Here is a 24,309-nt window from a genome sequence, read left to right on the forward strand (position 1 = left end):
AACTGTAGAGCTTTCTTTCAATTAGTCATGTTGAACCACTTAAACATATTTTTTCCTAACTCTACATACATTAGTTTTTCCCCTTTCAACAGGACAGTGTAGCCAAATTAAATAGAAATTACCATACTTATTAAATGGCAATTAGGGTTTGTTTGCTGCATTGCATTTCTTCCAAATTAATTTACTATTGCTATATTGGTTAACAGTTAAACCATTTGATATGGTTGAATGTGCACATTAATATAATTTAAAGAGCATAATGATTACCCATTTTATTACTTCTGTATTGTAATGCTGAATTAATTTATGCCAGTTATAGTTGATTAATATGGTTATTAACATCAGTAAGTGCTCTTTAACAATCAGTCGAGATCTAACACTAACTGCCTTGTTAGAGCTAAATTAAATGCTGGAGACACTCTGCTCACTCTGTAACCCTATCCAGTTTCACTGCAGTTTTCTTCCCTTTACCTAGTAACCTCAGAAGCTGGATTAACTGCAGTAATTATATGCCTCATTAACAATAAACAATAGTAGCTGGCTGCTGGTGGCTATTGTGCCACAGGTGCACGTAGCCATTACAGCTGTCTCAGCAGACAGAGGGGGATGCAGCAAAGCCTCTTCTCTCTGGAGTGTCTAATCTCCAGGAAATAGACGGTGTTTCAGCCTGCTAATGACAAGGAATGTTGGGACAACGCTGACATGCCCCATAAAGCTGCAGAACAAGGAAAAATTTAAAAAAAAATGGCTGCAGCCTCTCTATGACCAACTAAACCATGATTTATACATTTAAAAATTTCCGTGTGAACAAACTGCAATGCCCACAGTTAATATAAAATATGTAGAAACTATATTTTCAATGTATTTGATTTTTACCTATATTAGATAACTTCAAGTGAATAAATAAATATTTCCAACTACATAAGATCAATTCCACTGTTGTTTAAATTAAAGTTTATTTTTAACTACAAAATCAAAAGTTGTCAGAATTTTTAAATCTTCCTGAACCTTGCAAAAGTTTTCTTCATTTCAGGAGGGAGTAGATGTGTTCTGGTCCCTTCTCCAAGTATTTGTTTTTTTCATTTTCCTTAGTAAATTCCTAATGTGAAACAAAAATAAAGCCTGAGAAAATGCAGATAAAGGATTTTGCTGTAAGATCTTTTTAATAAGGTGTTGCAAGTGGGAGGTGTTGCAGAAACAGTTGCAGGACAAAGACAGTTCAGGTGATCTCACAGGCTCCTGACACCTTGGTAAGGCAAACCAAAATCTGCTGTCTGTTCAAGACCCTTGAAGCAAACAATTCCTTTGCAACTGGAGAAAAAGTCCAGTGCCTATAAAAATACAATGGATTCTTTACTAATGCAAACTCTAAATTAACTTTCATAGCTGGAGGTGCTGAATAGGATATAGCACTTGGGGGAACCCTTGCCTTTTTTTATGAAAGAGACCATTGGAGAAAATATCATACGTACCGTGTTTCACAGAGCCTGACCAACTGGAGCTTCATTTGGTTTGCATGTGTGGTTGAAACCTCACAGTGTTTGCATGTCTGATGGGTGCACTATAAAGGTTTTAAGCAGTCTCTTCTGCACATCTGTACTCCTGGTCTTGCTGTTCACTTTATTTGTGTCTGTATCTTTCTCTCTGTGTGTCTGCCCACCTCTGAAGAGCCCCACAGACATTCCCTGTCAGGAGATCCTGATAAGACACAAGATGTCGCTGGAGGAAAATGGGCAAAAGGGCAGGGGCAGAGAAAGCAAATTGTAACCACACTATAAATTCAGCTGGATCTCACACTGAAATTATAGGTATAGGCACTTTCTGAGCCTGGCTCGGCTAAATAAGCCTGCAAATTCATATCCTTTTTCATTTTTTTTTTTCCAGTTAAAGAGGAAAACCTGCAGATCTTTAGGGCAATGAGTGAACACTGGTGTAATTTACTAAGGACAAGAATGGTTTCTTTGGTGATATCCTCTTTTCCCAGCCTCCCTGTCTAGGATCACATACCCGGAGCACACCCCTGGGATGGTTGGAGAACGAGTCCAAATACTCCTTTCCACTTCAGCCTGAAATCCAATAACTCCATGCACCAATGTGTTGCCAGAAAAATCAGGAAAAAAATGCACAGAAAGCAGCTGCAGGGAAGCAATCACCATCTCCAAACTAGAGCAAGAGAGTCTAATCTCATCCCAAATAAAAATTGCTTTATGAACTGCTGTCAAACCCCTAAGTAACAGGGGCTACAGTATAATTGGGTTTGACAAGGGGAGCAGCATATGCCAAAATTAATCAGGATGCTAGGCTGTGTAAAAGAGAATGGCCTAGAAGGTACAAAGAAATCTTACACTAATTAGAAGCAAGAATATCAATTGATCCCTGTATACAGTGTGGAGGCAATTCCTGTGTGGGATAAGAGACCCCCAGAAACCATGTCTAACCTTGCAAGGAGGAAAATGTGAAAGGATTCACTGGTGTTCTTAATAGCAAGGGTGTGCAGGGTGCCTGAGCCGTTGGGCAGAAATGCTTCAAAAGCTGGAAATACCAAACCAAAGCTGTCTGGTAAGAGACAGTAAAATACAAGTTAAATTCTTACAAGTCAAAGTGTAGAGCGAAACACTGAGGCCAACAAAAAGAAAATAGTAAACATAGCTATTAAATTCAGTTTGGTGAATTCTTTGAGCCAGAGGTAGGAAATTGGATAACGAGAGGAGAAACTAAGGAGGAGGGGAGAAAAGTTGTATGGAAAATACACTGACACCATGTTTTCATGACAGGATGTGGAGTGATTTTTTTATTTAAGGCGATAAAGATGATCGAGGGGAAAACATTCGTGTTTTATGGATTTTGTTAAGGAGAAGTCATGGAAGGTTTGAGACTTAAAGTTTGGATGTGCCACCTCCTGCTTCTACAAGCACAGAGGAGCCTTTCACTCTGTGTGCAGCTTCCAGACTCAGACCTGTCAAAACTGGCAGGTCCACAGGCAGTAGGTTTTATGAGTCTCATTTTTGGACATGTCTTGGACGCTCAGTAGATGTGCACATGCCTGACACGCCTCCTGTATTGCAGACAAGCCTGGACTGTGCAAGGCAGAGCAGCTTTGTCCTTGGTGTGCAGGAGAGCCCTTCTTTGTTGACACCATGGTCTTTTGTCTGGGGTTTTTGAACATCTGGTAGCCTAGGCTGCTAGCCATCCTGAAATCTAGCAGGCTACCATCAGAAAGCTGGCAAGTGTGAAACCTTTTTCCTATTCTTCTGTGAGAGTTTTTCTCATAACTCTGTTAAAATACAGCACTCCTTGCAGGCCTCTGAACATCTGCTCTCAGCTGGAGCAGAGGGGGCACCAGACTGCAACTACAGGGCATTTAATTGATGTATATAATTCCCTTTCTGAAAAAGTGTGCTGGCAGCTGCTGCTTGGTACCCTCCTGACTTGTGTGTTTACATGCATCATATTCACAGACTTCTTTATGCTCCAGTATTTGTTCAGGATTCAAAATATGACTTGGACTCCTCCCAGACCTGATGATATTACTCTGCAGTGTCCTTCCTCTGAGAAGCTGCCCAGATTGCATTTTTAAGTGTCTAAATACTACTGGGTATCATGTATCTTCCAGTCATTATATGAACTCCAGATGCTTCAATGAAGAGGAAAATCTTGACAGATTGTTGCCACTGTATCTTGTCTTCCTGGTTGATTTTTTTTTTTTTTTAATGTAATCTATTCCTTTAATATGTGATGAAAAGACATAACTTGGTGGGTCAGATTATCAGTTTCATAGCTGATATCAGCTCACTGAAGCCAGGCCATTTTAACCCTCTTATGTGTTAACCTTCTCCTCTTGCTTCCTTCTTTTTGTTTCCTGTTTTACAGCAGCAACTGCAGGCTTCAGTTGAGATGGGGCTCTCAATATATTCAGAATAATAATAATGCATGAAAAAAACTTCCAGTCTTCCAGAAAGTTTGGATCCATGTTCAGACAGCCTAATTTCCATCCAAATATTTCAACTGTTTTTTTCTAAGTTTTATTTGTTTTTGTTTAGACCCAGAAAGACCTAGCATCCTCTAATAGTTCTCTGGCAGGGCACAGTATAGAAATAAGTTTTCTACTTTGAGATTTAAGTCCTATGCAGTTTTATTTGTGTTCTCACTTTAATCCAAGGATGCTAAAATTTCCACATGAAAACGGGATGATTTTCTTTACTCCTGTGTGGGGCAGTGTTTAATGATTTTTCCCTACCAGCTTGCAGGCTTTCTGCACTTCCAGTGTCAACTCACAAAGAAAAAAAAAAAAAAAAAAAAAAAAAAAAAAAAAAAAAAAAAAAAAGAGAGAGAGAGAAGGAGGGCTTTGAGCAGAGCCTGCCTGGCTGAAGCTTCACACTCCACATGTCTCACACACACATTTGGGCCTTCCTGTCCTGCACTGCAAGCTGCTGTCTGACAGCTTCCTGCAGCCTTTGGAGACAGCCAGGGAAAGAGAATGAGAGAGACACATTTAGAAGGAGCTGTATTTAGTGTGTCAGAAATAAAAGCAGCCCTTGAAACCTCTTTGGGGATGGAAGGGGCTGGGAAGCAAATGCTGGTTTGCAAACAGTGGAAACTTCATCCCTTCCTTTCTCTCTCTCTCTCCATGTAGCACCCTTATATTTCAATGCTAAGTGCTTTTTAAATTCCTCCTGGGGTGACTATTTACATATTATAATGTGAAGTAATGAAGGGAAAGGGATGTTATGCAAAGCAATTGCCTCTTGTCCTCTTCTCCTGAGTGCAAGGGCCAAGCACATTTCCTGCCATCTGTTTAACTCCATCTCCTGATGCTCATAATGAACCTGGCAGTGCTGGACAGATGGAAATCACTGGCAGGCATAGCTGTTTACTTGTAAAGGCAGCCCTAATTTGTTAGACTTGCCAGGCAAGTCCCCAGTGGTCAGATATTTCATAGTGATGGAGGGTTATTAAAAGAGCTCAGGTGAAGAAAGCTCTTCCCAGCATATGTGCCTGAGCTGAGGGCTGAGTTTTGCCACTGTGCCAGAACAGCAGCAGAGCTCCGTGCTGCTATTAGCAGAATTGGGGCCAGGCTCCTGACCTTGTCTGGTCACAGCTCTCACTCAGTCTCACACTGACCTGGGCTTCGTTAGCTCTGCAGCCATCTGCCACAGATCACATTTATCTCAACTTAGGACCTCACTAAAGAGCAAGAGGAGAAATGTGATTAGGCTTTTGTGTGTTGGCTACAAGGCCATTTGCCTGCTGAAAGGCACACGGGCAGCTATTTCAGTGAAAAAAGCCTTTTTTAGAAAATAAAAAGATAACTGAGTAAAATGTGGATGTCATGAGAGCACTCTAGGGGCTGCTGGTTAGTTTATCTTTCTACATAATTCAGATCTTTTCTTCTCCTTCACTCCCCTCTCTCCGATATGAAGTTAGAAATGAGAAACTGAGAGAATAAATATTTTGTGTAACTGAAGTTGTTTCATCAATCACAAAAATCAAATGCAGAAAAAGAGAGAGGATTAGAGAAATGTGAACCTTAGAGTCATATAATACATGGGACTTAAAGGAGAAATTCTGTTTCTATTATAGGATTACTTTCCTCCTTTTAAATTTTGCCAATTCTTTTACATAAGGCCAATATTTGACAGTCTCATCAAATCTGGGGTAGAGTATAAATAAAAAATAAGACAGGAAGATTTCAGAGAAATAATCTGTTTCTTAGAAATGGATGACTAATCTCTTATATTTCAGACAATTGAGCATTTTAAAGTAATATTTTAAAATATTTTGTACAAGTTACACATTTTGTTTAGAAGTTAAGACCAAGTGAATATAGAGATCACTTCAGATTTTTCTGTTTAAGCCTGTATTTCACTGTGCAAGCTATGTGGATACATATTTATTCATTCTGCCAACACATTTGACATTCCCTGCATTGGACTGTATCTTCTTGGCACACAAATACCTCTTGCATTTCTGGAATTACCATTTTTTGAGGGTGGCTTGAAGCAGGAAGAAAAAGTTCTATCATTCACTTCAAAAAACATAAGTATTGCAAGGAGTGTCTGTCAGCCATGTGGCCATCCCCAGCCTAATCCAGAACCCAGCAAATGCAGTGGGCTGTGTCAGCAGTGGTTGTTTGGATAAACTAAGCAGGAAGGAGCTCTGAATCCACGTGATAAAACATGACCTTGACAGAATTGTTTTATGTGGTGGAGAGGCAGAATTCATCATAGCTCTGCTATGAATTACTGGCTAAGTATAGCCATGTCCTTTTCTTCTTTTTGTCTTATGATGTTATATTGCCTCCTGCAATATCACAATACATGTGTAACGTCAATATATATCATCCAAAAACAACTCATCTATTTATTTATTTTTTTTTTTTTTAGGAAAACTGAGTTAGGGTTAAACAGTACAGAGCAGGATAAGTTTACTTGTGACTGACTCTGAAACAAGCACCCACACAGGCAAAAATATGCTTTATTCCTCTTTTCATACAAAGTAAGTCTCCATACTTTATGGCTGTTCTAAGATATTAAAGAAAGCATTAGACCTGAAGGTTACTATTAATCTAATTTTAAATGGTCAGACATGATACAATTTTAGTCTAGATGCCATTGGCTGTTATTCTGCTGACAGCTTTTTTTCTATTAAGCATTTAAAACATATAGTGGTTTATGTAACAGCGGAAATGGATTGTGGTTCCTTACCTTTACAATAAGTGAGTTCCCCTATATGTCAGCTTTAAAACACATACCGATATCCTTGCTAAAATGACAAATGAACATAAATCCTAGTAAATTTAAATCACCTCCCCTTAGCTTCCACTCCCTGTCTACTCCAATTTCTTCACGAATTTCTACCTGTCAGCTTATATTTATATCATAATTTCAGAAAGAAATGAAGATTAAAGAAATATCAGATAGATAATATTTCCCTCTTTTTCTTTCCCTCATGATATTGGCAAATTAGTTATTCCTTTGGGGAAATACAACAGAACAATAAATTTGTACTTATTTCCATAGTAAGTGAAAGAGGATTTTGAACTTTGCAAAAGATACATTCAATAAAACCCACTCTTTCTACTCTGGTAGACAACATTTTGAGAAAGTAAAGCACTTTTTTACACAGGAATAATTTCTTACATTGTGAGGCATTGATACAATTCTTCTCTGTTATGATTTTTTGGGGGAAGAAAAAACCCACAAAAACACTCGCAACAAAATAAAATAAAAAACCACTAACCAATAAACAAAACCAACCTACCATAAAGACCCCAAATTTAAATTATAGACATTAGAATTTTGGCATGCCAGAATTAATACATTTACTTAACGTGTGCTCTTTGCCACGCTGCCATTTGTTAGTTCAGGATATAGAATAAGGGAGAAACTCCTTTTTGACACATCAGGCTGCTCTTTCTGTGATTGCTGAGCAAGTAAAACTCTGCTACTGACTTTTTCCCTTTTCCTTTCAGTATAAGGCTCTTCATGGTGCAAGATGACTAAATCACAAGCTTTTCATTAGCAGTTTATCACAGAAATTACTCCAGTGCATACTTTTTGCAGAAATGCCAGTCTAGCAAAGTTCCATCTACTAGCTTTCAATGGAGCCAGGAGGATTTCAAGATACTCTGTATATTGAAACACAACATATTTTGGCCAGCACTTCAGATATTTTAATCCTTCTGCAAATGTCTTTTTCAGATTTGAAATACAGAAATAGAAAACTTCTTTTTCTCTGAGATATATTAGATCTGCTAGAAAGTGAAATAGCTTATAGCATTCATTCTTGTTTAATTAAAGAGTAATTGTTTTTAAACTGGAAAGTACATGAATTTTAGGTTTGCACTAAAATACAAATAACATGTATTTTTAAATAATGAGAGATTTTAATGGCATATAAAGAAAAGATTTCATAGCAGAAAATACTTATGTTTCCAAAAGATTAAAAAAAAAGTTTAGCATTAAAGTCCACTGCAGATTCCAATGACTGAGTGCCTTCAGGACATTGCTGTATTAGACTTTCAGATGTTATCCCAAGGTCAAGAATCCTTCCATGGCAAATATATAGCTGAGTGTTACAGCAAAAAGTACAGCAAAAATAATACAGACAGTTTTGACAAATATGGAAAATATCTCTCACATTCTTAAAGAAAAAAACAGTAGAAAAATATGGCCACTGCTGAGTGTTTTCCCAGAGGTGAAACGTTTCTGAATGTGGAATAATTGTCTTGCATTTTTTCACATACAATATGCAGTGAGAGATACTTAAACAGAAACAGATTTTGCCATTAATAATGGCTACAAATAGGGGGTTTTCCTCTTTCTTACTTTTTATTAGTTACTTCACCTCCTAAAACAGTGTCACTGGGGCAAGGACATGGTTTTAAGCTTTAAGCTAGCTCTGTGTCACTAATGAATACTTTGAAAACATTACTAAAGACTGAGTTGTCAAACAGAAATGGCCTGTCATTCAAAGTAAAGCATATTAAGAACTACATTAATTTTCTTGCAGTATGGTCAGATTTATGTTTACATCTCTGTGTATCAATTTCTCTTTGAAAACAAACACTTCATTTCCAATTCAGATTTTGAAACAGCTCTGCAGAATTTCAGGTATGATGACTATATAAACGTGTGTGTGTGTATATATATATATATATATATATATATATACACACAAGCAAATTTTTAAAAAAAATATTCAGGACATTTAGTTAATAACAGGAAAACAGGAAGGTGGCTCTCTTTGTGAGATGAGGATGGTTTGCACAGTACATATAAATCATTTTTCATGTGACTCAGCAGAGCTTTGCTGGAGTAGCACAGCCTGCTAGTTTTGGCTGGGGTAGAGTTAATTTTCTTCCCAGTAGCTGGTATGGGGCTGTGTTTTGGATTTGTGCTGGAAGCAGTGCTGATGATTCAGGGATGTTGTGGTTACTGCTGAGCTGCAGAGAGAACTCCAGCACTCCTGAGTGACTCTGAGCTCTGCCTCTCACTGCACGCCCACAGTGAGGAGAGTGGGGTGCACAAGAGACTGGGAGGGGACACAGCTGGGACAGCTGACCAAAGGGGTGTCCCAGACCATATGGCTCCGTGATCACTGCATAAAGCTGAGGGAGAAAGGAGGAAAAGGAGAAAGCCCTGTGTGTGTGTGTGTGTGTGCATGCAGAATTTTGGTGTTGTAATCCCAAATCACCATTACGTGAGATGGAGCCCTGCTGTCCTGGGGGTGGCTGAACAGCTGCCTGCCCATGGGAAATGGTGAATGAATTCCTTGTTCTGCTTTGCTTGTGCACACAGTTTTTGCTTTACTTGTTAAACTGTCTTTGCCTCAACCCAGGAGTTTTCTCACTTTTGCACTTCCAATTCTCTCCCTGTCCCACCAGGGAGGAGGGAGGGAGTGGCTGTGTGGGGCTGGGATTAAACTACAACACTCAGTGAAACTGGTCATTATTAAACAGCAAATGCAAAAAAATTGTCAAGATTTGTGAGAGAAATCAATAAATAAGGAAAGGTGTCTATAAAATAAAATATCTTAATAACCCATTCATTTACAAATTTGTGGCAATATTCAATTGTTTTCGGTATTCCCAGAAAATACATTGGTCCAGAAGAAAAAGGTACAGTACATTAAGTGTGGACAAACTACATTCATAACCCAAAAGCTCATAGTCTATTTCATGCTTTTGGTGATGAACCTGAGAGGAGCACAATGTCACTTATAGTACTATATAAATGTATTTCAGTGTAATGTAGTTCTATTCAAACTCCTATTGCTTAAGCATTCATTTAATATAGACAACAAGGATGTGTACTGATTAAAAATATGTTTGACAATATCTCCATAAATTGTCCCTTTTTCTAAAGAGCAAAAGAATGTTCAAACAATTGTTATTAAATTTAAAACTTGTTAATATTTATTTGTGAACCCACTCACTCAAGACAATATTTTTCTTTTCAAAAATAGCAAGAAGAACATTTTAAATAATTTCTACATATATGTTTTTATTTTTCTTCTACTTCTAATTCATGTTAGCATCCCCACACCATTTGTCACACATGGAAAGTAACAGGACAATTTCCAGACTTTAGTATTAAATGACCAAGGAGGAAGCCAATATTTAAACATCTTTTATATTCTTTTCCATGCTTCTGTTCTCTGTAGGGATTTGAACAACAGAATAGAGCTGTATGTCTAACCTATAACAGCTTCCTCATTTCACTCTTGTTTTCCTAAGTATTACAAAGGTCAATCAACTGTTCTGTAGGAACTTCTTCACTTCAAGGTATGCTGAAGAGAAAGGTAATAACTCTAAATTTAACCTGAAGACTAGGGGGAAAAAGTACATATATATATATATATATATATATGTAAAAAATGTCAGACTTCGTGAAAACATAGAACTGGAAAGCAGAGAAGGAGAGAAAAGTAATTTCAGTGCTTCTTTGATAAATCCAGGAGGTCAGTCATATCTCAGAGCATATTGACACCTCCCTCAGACTGCAGTCTGAGTACCATTTGCTCATACTGGTACCTTGCCTACCTGGAGAGACATACTCACGTTGCAGATGTCCTTTCCCTTAAACAGAATTTAAAGAAAGCAGTGTCTTAGTTCACACAAAGCACAGTTTGCCTTAAGTATCACAGTATCAACTCATATATATATTTATGTGTGTATATATATATAAAATCACAGTATCAACTCATGAGATAGGCTCAGGATTTAACTCCTGTATCAGAGGGAAAAAAGCTATTCCATACTTGGAGGTCATTTTAATGGGTTCTTGTTGTCACCTTTCCCTGGCTAAGCAAGTCCACAAATCTCTTAGTGTGCACATTATATAGTTCAAGATAAAGTTTCCAGCTCTGATTTTGGTATTTATTCTTTATTTTCCAGTCACATCTCCCAGTGTCATACTTGGTAGGGCTGTTTTCCAACACAGTGTCATTGCTACTTTAATGAATTATGATAAATTGATGTAACAGTGGCAAGCAGGCTTAAGCAAGTAATTCTTTAAAGAAGGAGGTTCATCTTAGACTGCTTTCTTAAAATGCTGCCTCATTACTCAACCCTGGGGCTACCTGTAGGGTAATCCCAAGAGCTCCTAAGGTGAATAATGGGAAGATTCTTTGCAAGTAGTATTTATCAGGATCTGCTAAATTTAGGCAACTCTTATACATTTAGTACAGCTCTAGGGTTGAATTAGCCTCAAACAATTTTATTTGTCAAAAATACAGGACTCTAGTGTTCCAGAGTCAATGGAAAAAATTTCCTCACAGAAGATATTTCATCCTCTCTTGTATCTAAATCATCCTAGACTTGTATCTCCAGAGGTATGATTCAGCTTTTGGAGATGTTTGTACCTCTATGGTGACTGTAGCACAGGCTGCACATTTTAATCTCTGAGGTTAGGGTATGCCTTAATTTCTTAATCAGAGCACTGTAAACACCTACAAAAAAAAAAATCATCTGCCAGTTTCAAGATAACTAATTCATTTTACCCTAATTTAAGATATATACTTTGTTTATTTTTTTTAATATTTCATCAAAGAATTATTCAGAAGCCAAAACCAAGTACAGGCAGTTGTCATGACTTGGTCAAATGGATGCAGAGTTTGGAGAGAAGCTTCAATTAGCCTTTGCTTAAAAGACAGAGAAATTTAAATTTGGCTGAACATAGCAATACCCAAGACAAAGTATCCTGAGAAATGTAACTATTGCCTTTTGAGATCTTGCACGGCAGTCAGGGGAACTGGTACAGACCTACAGTGTTCTAAAGTCACAACAGCTCAGTTTTTCTCAAGAACAAAAAAAAAAAAAAATCCAATATTCGGGGATAACATGAATATTGTAACATTGATTATCTGCACCATAAAATGGAAAGTGTATTGTAATTTCCTTTGGCAGCGTGCTTAGCATAGGAGGAGTAATCTCAAAGGAACAGTGTTCTGTCCGTCCATATGCACGAATAGATGGCTGTCAAGTTTATACTGCATTGTCTTCAGGCTGGCATCGTGCCAGCCCTCAGGCAGGCAGAAGGAAGATATATGTGGAAAGAGGTAGTCAAATTGCTTCCCTATGGCTGCTTTATAAACATACATATGTTAAACACATTTATTAGGGCAATCAGCAGCAGCAAGTGCAAGGGCCCTTCTTCTCCCTCATGAGGGATAGTTGTTGCTTACACAGGAGTGAGAAGTTGGAAGCTGGCCCAGAAATCTGGAAAGCATATTATGCTGGATTCCCCATGGAGGATCACTTTGCTGCCAACATATCTTGCTCTGGGGTTTCGACACGCCATCAATCTGGAACCTGGCAGCCACCATTCCCCAGCTCACCTCGGCTCATGCAGCGAGCAGACACAGTGCAACTATTTGTCTCAGATTGCAGCCCAGCTACTCATGGAAGGGAAGGAGGAGGATGGGAAACAAAACCCCTCTGGTGGAGCTGTGGTCAGGGCTGTGCAGCTGTAGCATTGCCTCTTGCAACAGTAGGGCTGTTTGAGCTACACGCTCGCTGCTCTTTGTAGGACCACAAGCCATGGCAAGTGTTGCTGTTTGCACTGAGATGTGGCCCTGAGCAAGGAGGAAGAGGAGGAGGAGGAGAAGAGCCTGACTGGTGCTGTCAGACAAAGTGCTGTCAATTACTTTTCAGCGTAAGCTGTGCTAATGGATTTAAGACTCCAGAGAATTTTACAAATCTCAATTAAATCTCAAATAACTTCCACTTATGAATGCAGCTGTTGTTCAGAGACCATTGTACTCCTTGTGGGAAGGAAGTTACCGATCTCTTATCCTGGAGACCTTGACAAATGTGAAGGGAATATCAGAGATCCCCATTACATTGGCCAGGGACAGTAGATGGAGTCAGCACATTCCCAGCCCTGCCCAGACTCACATAGTGGGGGGGCTCTCACAGTCCTAGATGGAGGTCAGATTGCCTGTTCTGCCCTTGCTCCCCTCCTCCTTGCTCTATTTCCATGACATATTCCCAGGGGTATGAAAAAGAGCCCGAGGTAATCAAGAGAGCTAAAATTCTAAGTCTAAGAGCCAGCAGAATCAAATTCTTGATTTTCCTTCTCTTCCACAGCAGCAGCTGATTATGCTCCTCATTTTAGTTGTGTTTACGACTTCTGTTTGACCCTCCTGAGACTAAAGCCCCTGGCAGTATAATTAGTTCAGTGAAGAACTGCTATCCAGCCATTAGTACAGTTGCAAATACTTGTTTTAGCTTTAGTCCCAGCCACTCAAATTAATGCATTAACATGCACTGAAATTTTTCTCTAGCTAAAGGCAAGTCATTACAGTTGTCGTCTGCTTGAAATAAACCTGTTCCGTCTCTCACTTCACAGCAAATGTAGACTTTGAAAATTATGCACAGAAATAGGCACTGGCTGTGCAATGCAGTTATGAGAGTGACCAAAGTTTGTACTTTCAATTAATCTAAAACAAAGAGTGGGAAGTGGTGCATTGGATGGCAAGTGAACCTAAACAACACCAAGTTACTTTTTTATCTTTGTAGCCTATTTAGATTTTCCCACTTTTAGTTTCACACTATGAATTGGAGTGTGAAGCTGGAGGCAAACCAGTGCTGGAGGCTTAAGGCAAGGCAGCACACAGGCAGAGCTCAGTTCTCTGCCCCCTCTTCGAGACAGATGGGTGGAAGGTAGCTTCAGTTTGAAGCCCATCCAGTTGCATTAACTCATGCTGTGATTGAGCTAATTAGTTCTACTAAAATCTTGAATCTGACAGTGCCCAGCTGGGGAGGCATGGCCTGAGAAAGGTGGATCCAGCTCAACCCCCTAAGCTCTATAGTAATTCAAATGATTTTTTTTTTTGTCTATAAAATGCAAGCCTGGGAATCAGATCTGTAGTGGGGCGCATTGATTTAAATAAACAGACTGCTCTCAGAGAGTAACCTGTCCTTATCTTTTCCTCTTTCCAAAAGAGAAAAAGTTAAATGAAAACAATAAATTCCTGACGTGTGATTGACTAAAGATATAAAAAGTGTGGGGGAGGGTTTCCCCATTTTGTTACTAGATATCAGCAGTGAATTACCTAATTTTGATATATGTGTGGTCTGCAGCCATAGGCTGTGTCTGATGTTTGAAAATGGTCTCATTTTAAAACATATGCTCTGGACAGGAATCATCTTATGTAACATATGGCTTACAAGAACACAGGAAAATAGTGAGTTTGCATGGGAATTAAAATCAGGAACTGCCTTTACTTCCCACACTGCCTTGAGTGATTCATAGGTAACTCATTTGTTCTCTTCAATAGTTTAGGCTAAAAACAGTATACAACACACAAAAAAATAAAGTTCTCTTCATTCCATCAGTTGATAGCATAGATACTTCTTGTGCCTGTTATCACTTACAAATATGTGAAGGAAATTTAAGTTTGGATTATCAATCTTTTAATTTTGTTTTATTTTATTTATTTTTTTTAGGAAATAGGCATTATTTATTAAAAAAGTCTAAAGAATGAGAAGATGCAAAGAAGACCTTAGAAAGTAGCCCTGACTATATTTGGAAGCTTTAAACAGGTCAGTCTTTGGATCTGAGAATTTTCAATTACAAATGAAAGGTTTATAATGGAACTGGGTGACATCAGTGCAAGTCTTACAGTAGTGATTTTTCTTAATTTATTTCTTGTTCAGAACAAAATGAGTTTTTCGTAATGAGATCTGTGGGAATTTCAAAATTCAATTTCGGTTAAGCTCCTGCCAGATGAAAACTATAAAATTTGAAGTTCAAAATTACAGGATAAAAATGCTTCTGTAGAGGCAGAACTTTGTATTGAAATTAGTATGTGAGGTGAGCCAAGAAAATTTTACATTTTGTATGCACCTAATAATACGCAGGAGTAATGAGTCTTTGGTTAAAGATAAATTTTATTTCCCCATGCAATTCCAAAGGTAAAATTGAGCCTTCTAAAAAAACCAGATGCTTGAAAAGAAGAAAATGCCCTTGAAATGTACAGAAGACACATCTTACCTTAGAGTAGAGGATCCTTTTCTCTTTGAAACAAAGCTAGAAATGAAGGAATAGTAAAGGTAAAGCCCAGGACCTTCATTGATGTAATTTCTTGTAATTTCATGAACTTTAGGTCACCTAAGTTAATTTACAGTAAGAAATGTTCTTTTATATTATATTTTAAATAATAGCCATGACACTGAACTTTAGAAGAGTCCACGGGTTCTTTTGGTCCTTAAAATAATTTGCCCTTAAACATCAAAATAATTTTATGTCCGAAAGACTTATAAAAAGACTATTATTCACCTTTGGTGTAGAAATTTTATGTCTATGCTTTTAAAGGAATCTTGAAAAGGAAGCTTAATTATAACTGACAATGTTGGCATGTTCTATTTTACAGCTTATAAAATCTCCTGAAGATAGTGTTAATATGAAGCAGCTGTAGAGTTGATTTCTTTTTCATAAGTTTTCCATGCCATCAGAAACCTACTTTTCAATTTATTTATTTTTAATTTTTTTTAATAGCATTCACAGATTTGACAGAGTTGCTTTTGAAAGTTGTTACCCGTTCATTTTTTTAGAAATTTCAGGCTCTGGATGGGAGGCACATCCAGACACTAAAAAAGCATCCAGGTTGTCCAGGCTGCCTTCACATACGCATGCAGTGATGTACCACTGAGAAGTGTGCATAACACACCAACCCATCTGCCAATTTCAAATTTCTCCCCAAATCTGTGTATCTTATTTTGCAGAGTCTTTTTGAGATGTCTTTGTTTTCTATGTACATTTTTAGTTTTTCTTCTCACAAAGCTATCACAGAAAAAGCAATACTTTTTAGTATCTTTCCTATACAGACATCAAAGAGCTCCCTCTGTCTCAGCATCTGCCTCATTGCTGGTGACCAGCTCACTTTCTTCTTTGTCCCTTAGATGAAAGAAGAGTGGCTCCCTCCGAGCTCCAGGGGGGCCTCCTTGCTTCTGTGACTTCAACTTTACATTACAAATAAGATCAAAAACCTTCCATTGCCAAAAATCTTTCTGTCCCTCTTTCCTTCCTTGCCATTCCTTTCTCCATCTCTTCCTGCCAGAGGAAATTCACAGTAACCCAGTTCCTGTTCTTTATATATTCCACTGCATCACTTTTTCCCAAACTGACCAAGTTTCCATATCCAAACCACACAAGTGATGCTGAATTTAGACATTCATTTAGACTTTGGTGATTTTGACACAAGTCCTTCTTCCAAAAACCATGTTGGATGGTAATATCCTTAATGTCATTCTCCCCGGTGTCTCCATCTATGATTCAAATGGTTCTCACTATGTGAACCTTGAATGCTTTAATTCTTCCCTTCACCTTTCATTACAAACTGCTGCACAGGGCTCTGGTTCTGGGCTCCTTTTCATGCTTCACACCTCCTTGGATGATTTCATACTTAAATTTGATTTCCATCTCTGCTGATGATCTGTAAAGACACGGTTTGGACTGCTCCTGTTCAGTGCAGTCTCAGACTGTCTCTGATGCCTCCTCACAGCTCTTTAGCTATGAACTCAGGCACAGCAGGGCTAAAAATGTGCTACTCCAAGCCCTCACTTGGACTAACTTCTGCTTGATTATGCTAAACAGGACTGAACCATCCTGCAAATCACTGCAGGCTGGGAAAATTCTCCAGTAGGTTTTCCACTAGATCCTTTTACCAGGGTAATGGTATGCTTAATTCTCAAAGATGTGTTTCTAAATAACTTCTTAAAGATGCAGCATTTCATATACTCTCATTTCCACCCAGACTCTCACTCTTTCCCTTCTCAGTTACCTTAGTTTTTTCCCTTAGACAGTCACACTCAGGCTATGCCTCTGAATAGCAATTCAGGATAACTTTGCAAAGATGTTTTTCCTGGTGTGCTGCTTTGTTTCCATCCCCCCACAATTTTGATTTTTACATCGACCAGACTCCCAGCCTGTTTTGTATCAGACATGAGCCATTTGTCCTCAAGTCCTCATAAAACACCAGTACCCTAAAAATATTTTTCAAGCTTTAACCACAAAAGACATTGTTCTGGCTATGCAGCTTTGTTCAATTTTTTTGAAACTTCTTCCAAATAATCTGTCCCACCTTATTATATTTGCTGTTTGAGTGTAATGGTCTCATGATTATATAGAAGTTGCGCAGCATCACTGAGGTCACAAGCTGACAGACTTTTAATGTTGTGGATGCATTTTTCCTAAGCACTCCTCTTGAATCACCTATATCTCTCAGAAGGGGAGAGAAATAAAACACCCATGTTGACTGGAGCAGTTTACATGTGTTTAGTTCCAGGGCAGGAATTCCAAATTTCCTTTGAGGACAGGTTTATACAACCAGATACAAATATGTCAGCATACATTCAAACAGCATAAACATTATAGTCATAAGCAATTACAGTTGATTATTTAACATATGAAAACACTTCCTTTCAAATTATCTGGAAAGGGAAGTGCCTGTACAGAGACATTCCGTCTCCTTTATTTTCCTATGGACTGAGGGATTCTGACAAGTCTCGCACCTGAATTTCCTGGCTTAGTTCAGTGCCTACAATTAGGTGAACATCTTGGATCTTACAAATTTCTATGGAGCTGGTATCAAACATTATTTTTCATTGCTTTTTGTGAAACAAATAAAATATTTTCTAAACAACTAAATATTCAGACTTGCTTCATAGACAGAAGTCCCTGCATACAGGACTCTCAATACTGTGTTGCCTGAGTTTTAATCAGATGTGGTTCAGTGTCTACCTTGTGCTGCTTTTCTATAATAATTTTGTTCACATTGGGTTTGTGAATATCTATATCTGTACAGCATTTCCTCTCTCTTTCTCTCTTTTTATAAAACCACAATAGCACTTTTTTGCCTAGAAATTTTGGCTTCAGCTAAAGTGAAATTTATATGAAAGTCTAATTCATTCAATATTCAATTAACACTATCATTTAGTATTGTGAGTTTGGATTAAAAATCTTGGAAAATAGCTTTTCTTTCTTAATGGAAAAAAGCCTCCTGATATATATATAGGTGTATATTTAGGAATCTCCTGGTCTTGATAATTGATGTAACTTCAGGTATCAAATATTCAAACATTAGGAGAACACTTGAAAAAGACATGAAACTTAATTATTTTCTTCCCTCTTCATCCCAAAGCCTGTTTTTATTTCTGTTTTTCCTAATGCACATGCTTGTATTTATCTACTTTAAATGTTGTTTTAGAAAATGCAAGTTGTAGGCTACTTTTAATTTTCCACAGTATTTATGCTGCTAGACTAAAGATAAGGGAATTAAAAAAGATACATAACCAATCTTTTCAGAAGGAAAGAATTTTTTTTCTGTGTGTATATGTCCTTTTTGCCTTAGTTGCATGTCTGCATTTTCATGACCAGAAGTGCTGCATTACCCCAAGAGAAGAGAGCTTGCTTTGCAGTCAGGACTAAATGTGCTGAATTATCCCTGGAGAAAAAAGCTCACTTTTGTCAGGATTCCAGTCCAATTTTGCAAACACGAAAGGAGATAATCACTCAAATGTGCATGTGTGCTTACTGGAACAGTGTCCATACTCTGAACCTTTTGAGGTTTGCCCATCTGTATTACTGGCTTTATTAGTTAAAATTGCACATAGCAGTTTGAGAAAGCATTTTTATGTCCTCTGGCTAGGAGTACCTCAGTTAGAACACACTCATATGACTAAGTACTGAAGTTGCAGGATTGTTAACCTTAGTGATATTTTTTGTTAGGCATTCAGCTCTTCCAGTAAATACTGGGGTTTTTTTAAAGTTTTTTGGTTTTTTTTTTTTTTTTGTTGGTTTTTTTTTTCCCTAATGGTTCTCTGCCTCATATGGCCATGAATGCAAAACCAACTCTGTTGTTATTATAGGAAATGTGTTTTTCAAATATTATAAATCACTTAAATTCTGTTTCTGCACTCTACTTTCCTAATAATTAGTCATGCTTACAGTTCAGTAAAGGCCACTTCAGTCAGTCAGCCAATAAGACTGCAACACTAAATTTCCTGGCAATGGGTGACTAAAGGGTAAATTATTATTAGAGTGAAATTTAGAGCTGAACATAAGATCATCATAAGACTAAAATACTTATATTTTTAAAACTATAAGAAATTAAAGAGTGTTTGTTAGGATATTGTTTTGGGATATTAGGATATTTATTCTGATAGCAATCTTCATTTGAAACCAGTTTTCATTATTCAGGGCAGGGATGAATAAAATTTCATTACTTTGCATTGTTACTCAGTGTGTGATAATTCAATTATTAACACAGCAGCAGAAAGAAGTTAATCATGACCTGGTCAGGGGAACATAAACATCTTCAAAGTTTGTGACTCACAAAACTGGGAGAGCAGCTATGGAAATTATTAATCCTTTTTTGGTTTACATTAATCCCTAAGGGTGGATATTCACCTAATAAGCTCAAGTTTCTGCCCTGATGGCAGGCATTGTGTTATTCTTATGCATTTCTAGGTATAGGAAGATCAAGATCTAAGAAGGCCTTCCTTTGAATAATATTTCCTTTGAGATTTTTTTTAAGTGGAAAATAATTTTGGCCTTATCTTCTGGAAGTAGAATATCCCATATGTTAATTACTCCTTTCCAGAGTTGCCAAATCATTGCCAACCCCAAAAATGTGTCTTAGAACTCTAACAAATCCACCCAGAAGTGCTGCTTTTAGTTTTCAGTCCTGTATGTGGTTCAGATGGAGAGGTTGCCTTGTTTCGTGGCTGACTAGGTAGTCACAGTATGAAATCCAACCTAAATAATTCTGACTTGAAGGACTAATTGGACATCTTATATCTTTCAGAGCATGGGGCTATATGAAGTGTTATAAAATTTATGCCAGGTACTAAACCAGTCATTTAATTTGGCAGCACCTAAAGGTTTCTATACTGTCATATGCTGTGACATATATGGGGTTTTGCCAAAATATGTAAGAATATTTTGGTTTTGTATGTTTGGGATTATCTGTTGGCATAAGACCATTCACAGGTCACTCTTTGGGTGACCACACAAATATAAGAGCAGCACTTCAAATTCACTAAGGGTTTACTTTTCTGTTTAGCTGTAGCTTCCAAACAGTTTCAGAGCTTTCTCTGCCAGTAGGAAAAATGTGTCTAAAAGTATTTTACCCAAAAAATATTTATATTTTTCTCTGGCAATGGAAAGACTTGGTATTTCTAGCCCAGAGAAAATAATAATAACAGCCAGTGACTGTGGAGCTGACTGATGGTGTTCACCAACACAAAGGAGCTGTAGCCATTCTCAGTTACAGGGAGAGTGGAAAGAGAAGTTTTCCAGTCTCACCAAAACCACTCTGACAATGGTTTAAGTCAAGGTTTAGCAATCATACTTGCTTTCAATTAAAAACCTCCCACAGTAATTCCGTGCTATACATTACCAATTAATTGCATTATTTTTCTTCTCTTGCACAGATACTTTATCAATGAAAAGTTGACAGATATTTACTGATTTACACTGATGAGCTGTGTAAGGTAAGTAAGCAATCCTATCTTTTTTAAGGCTGACACATATTTAAAATTATTGTTTTGAATTACATTTTTATTTTGCAACTTTGTTCCTAGAGCTAGTGATTTGCACAGTTTTGTCTCTTGTTGAATTGGGGTTTTTTTTAAGGCTGGGGCAGAGGGCAGTGATAGTCCATGTTTCAAGAAGGGCTAGTGTTTAAATTTGTCTTTTTTGTCTTAAAATAAAATTAAATTATATGCACTTCTTTCAAAATTATTTAGAGTTAATTAAAAAACTTAGAGAGTGAGTACTTTTTAATTTTTATTTACTTTTTTCTAAATAAAAATTACAATACTGAAACAGCTGAAAACTAAGAATAAGTCCCAGTAAAATCCTAAAATAGATTTGAATACAGACTGGTTAAAATAAATATTAATTATATTTCATTACTCTTTTTGGTTAGGTTTTTTCAGCCTTAGAAATAAATTTACTTTATATTCACAAACAATTTATACTTGCGTGATGTCTAAAACATAATAGATTTTTGTTTAAAAAAGCGAGGAGTATCATGAAACTACACAGTTCCAAGAAATGATTGCTTAAGAGAAACACTATAAACTCATGACAAAACCAGAAGAGTTAGCAGCAATACATACGAGTTCTCTTCATAAATCACCTAAGCACCTCATTGCTTAAACCAACAGAAAACTTCTGTCTTTTCCTTGCACATAATTCAGAAGGCTTAGAATAAATTAGAACTGATTTTATACACAACATATCATTTAACACTGAAAGGCAGCAACCATGATTTCTGTATAGAGAGTCAGAAAATGTTCAGACAAGGAGGCTTTTGACATTTTTTCAAAGAAATTTAAAAAAAAGAAAACTATTCTTTTATAGTTGTAAAATTTTCAGTGGAAGACCAAAGTCATCATCTGGCTTTCAGTATTTAAACAGCAAGTTTCTCAAACAGTAGATGTTTATGCAAAAAAACCTTTTCCAGTTCAAGAAGAACATTAACTTCTAGGGTAACTGTTAAAGAAGATAAGAATGTACCAAATCCTTGCTCTCAAGCCAGCTTTGAGCTATATGTGGGCACATTTTCTATTCCATAGCAAACGAGTTTGGCTTATATGTTTTAATGTATGCAAATGATAGTAGGAGAGGCAGTATAATATTTGGCAACTTTCCCATGGACACAGAAACAACAGAGACAGAGGCTTTCAAGATAATTCTCAGTATAAAACAGTAAAATCAAGCCAGTCTGCTGATTTACGCTTATTTTTACTGCAGCAGTAAACTTTTACAACTTGTTCCTGTTGAGGAATTGAGCAGTGTGTGACTTATTGTGCTGTATTGCAAAAAGTGATGAAGATAACAAAAGTTTTTTTGGTTTTTTTTTTCCGAGACACAACTGATGGCAATGATGCACATACCCCAAATGTGACACCGGTAATGCTGTAAAGTGGACACTAAAGCATAGCCTGATCAGCTGGTTCTGTTCCAATTTTTAACATATCAGCAGTCACAGTCTCCAGAAGAATAAGCCAAGGAGCACATGAACATTACTTTTTAAGTGATTTTTCTATCCATTGTAGTAAATACATCGAGCTGCTGCAATACTTGAAAGCACCACAGAAAAGCTTAAACCCTATTTCAGCTCAAGTTCTGTGATTGCTTTAACACACCTCGCAGAGGAAGAGCCCGAGGCCCATAAAGTCAGAAAGGCTTGGTTGCTCGGTGTGCAAATAGAAAGTTAGAGTGGACAGGAGTGGGTCAGGACGGAGCGGACAGGATGGGTGTCCCCGATGCTCCGAGCAGCGCAGCTGCTCCGATGGTCAGCCTGGGGACACAGCCTGGGACACAGCCTGGGACACAACCTGGGGACACAGGCCGGGGACAGAGCCTGGGGACAGAGCCTGGGGACACAGCCTGGGGACACAGGCCGGGGACAGAGCCTGGGGACACAGCCTGGGGACACAGCCTGGGGACACAGCCTGGGACACAGCCTGGGACACAGCCTGGGGACACAGCCTGGGACACAGCCTGGGGACACAGGCCGGGGACAGAGCCTGGGGACACAGCCTGGGGACACAGCCTGGGGACACAGCTGGGCTGGCCCGGGGATGCACAGCCACCTCTGCTCCCCAGCTGTGCGGGGCTTTATGCCGAAAACCCGACCCGCTGCTCACATTTCTTTATTCTGACAGTTTGAGGCGTGGGGAGAAATAATAAAATACAAACCGAGAGCGGGTCAGGTGTCCTTTGCTAGGTGCAAGCCGCTGCTGGGACAGGGGGCGGGGGCGGTGTGCGAGGGAAATGAGCACACATAAGTGAAAACACACAGGCAAAAAGAACCGTCGATGCTTCCCCGAATCCCGATAAAACACCAAGGACTGCCTCCCCGTTCCCGGCGCGGCCGCGCGGGGTCGCTCCGCAGCCGCAGTTCCCGTCCCCCTCACGGAGCGGGGCGGGCCCGCCGCTCCAGGCCCCGCGTCCCCGCTGGCCACCGAAGGATGGGCCGCGGGGAAGAGCACAGCCTTGCCGGCCCTTGGAGCTGCAAACACAATCGATCACTTAAACATCGATAAATCCCGCTCATTTGGCAGCATCTGGTGGCGTTCATGCCTTCTGCTGCAGATCGCGAAGCAGAGCACCGGGCTGGCAGCGCGCTGCCGGCAATGCCTGTCTAAACTTTGTGTTTAAAATCAACAACAACGTAGAGGGGGAAAAAAACCCAAAAACCCCAAACTAATATTTTGTTTGGAAACACGATTATTCAATATTTATTACGATGGAATGGGTTGGTGGAAAAGAAATCAAATTTGCCACACACTTGAACATTTGGCCAGCGCAACAATCCAATGTGCATGACCCTACTTTTTTTAAAAGCTGAAATATCTACCAAATTTTGTATTCCTCGGGTGTCTTAATTATATCAACCCTGTGGATATAATCATATACAAGACTTATTTAACCTAAAGCTCTTACTTAGCAGTTTATGAAAACAGTAAGAGCCAGCCAGCTGAAGATGATAAATTGTCCAAGTCAGTATTCTCTAGGAAATATCTCCAAACACTGAGGCAGCTCCAATTTGCTCAGAGAAATGTTTAGCCTGGATATGCTAACCTGCTCCTCATCTAAACATACAGTTCATTGCCAAGGAATCCCAACATTTCCAGCATATCAACAACAAAACTTAAAAAATCACTGCTCTTGCTTGTATTGATTGTATTATCTCATTGGATCCTTATGATTTTTTGATTGAATGAAGATCACGCATCTTCAAGCAGTTTCAAGGAACTGGCACATGTCACCCCAACCAGAGCCATTAATGCCATTAATGCCACTCATGGCAGTCCTTCTAGAGCCAGGGAGGTACCTGGTATGCAGATCAGCCAGGGAAGCTGCAGCCTCTGTCCCTGATAGAGCTGCTGTGACTTTGTCAGTATTTTCTAAAAGTCTAAGTCAAGCCAAGCTGTAATGCTGGAAAAAAATTAAATTAGACAAATTAAAATTTCCTGTCCACAGTAACATATATCATTGGATCCATTTCATGGAATCATTGGATTCCATGACAATCTAATATAAGAAGTAGTTCTGAAGACTAGGGTACCTTCTGCTTTGATAAATAAGACTGACATCATTACTTATGTTTAGAAAAAGGGTCTTCAGTGTAATACCTTTATGTTTACATATCATAAGATTTCACCAAGATAAAGGATTTATAAGCAGTGTTCTTGTATCTTAAACATAAAAGTTTTTCAAGAGTACATTCACACTGGAAAGAGTTTCTTTGTTGCAATAAATAAAGAGTTGATTATCCTATGGCATG

General features: G+C 38.3%; 1 long non-coding RNA gene across 1 annotated transcript; it reads right to left on the reverse strand.

Moving 5' to 3' along the window:
* Positions 1-9,149: 9,149 nt before the first annotated feature.
* Positions 9,150-22,881, reverse strand: LOC135287069 (uncharacterized). The gene is made up of 4 exons (XR_010350967.1): positions 22,719-22,881; positions 15,000-15,035; positions 11,365-11,451; positions 9,150-10,579 (listed from the first exon to the last, which is right to left on the reverse strand). It is a non-coding gene; the product is annotated as an uncharacterized LOC135287069 (long non-coding RNA).
* Between the last annotated feature and the right edge of the window lie 1,428 nt (positions 22,882-24,309).

This window comes from Passer domesticus, chromosome 1, assembly GCF_036417665.1.
Source record: "Passer domesticus isolate bPasDom1 chromosome 1, bPasDom1.hap1, whole genome shotgun sequence".
In the NCBI taxonomy this organism is placed as follows: domain Eukaryota; kingdom Metazoa; phylum Chordata; class Aves; order Passeriformes; family Passeridae; genus Passer; species Passer domesticus.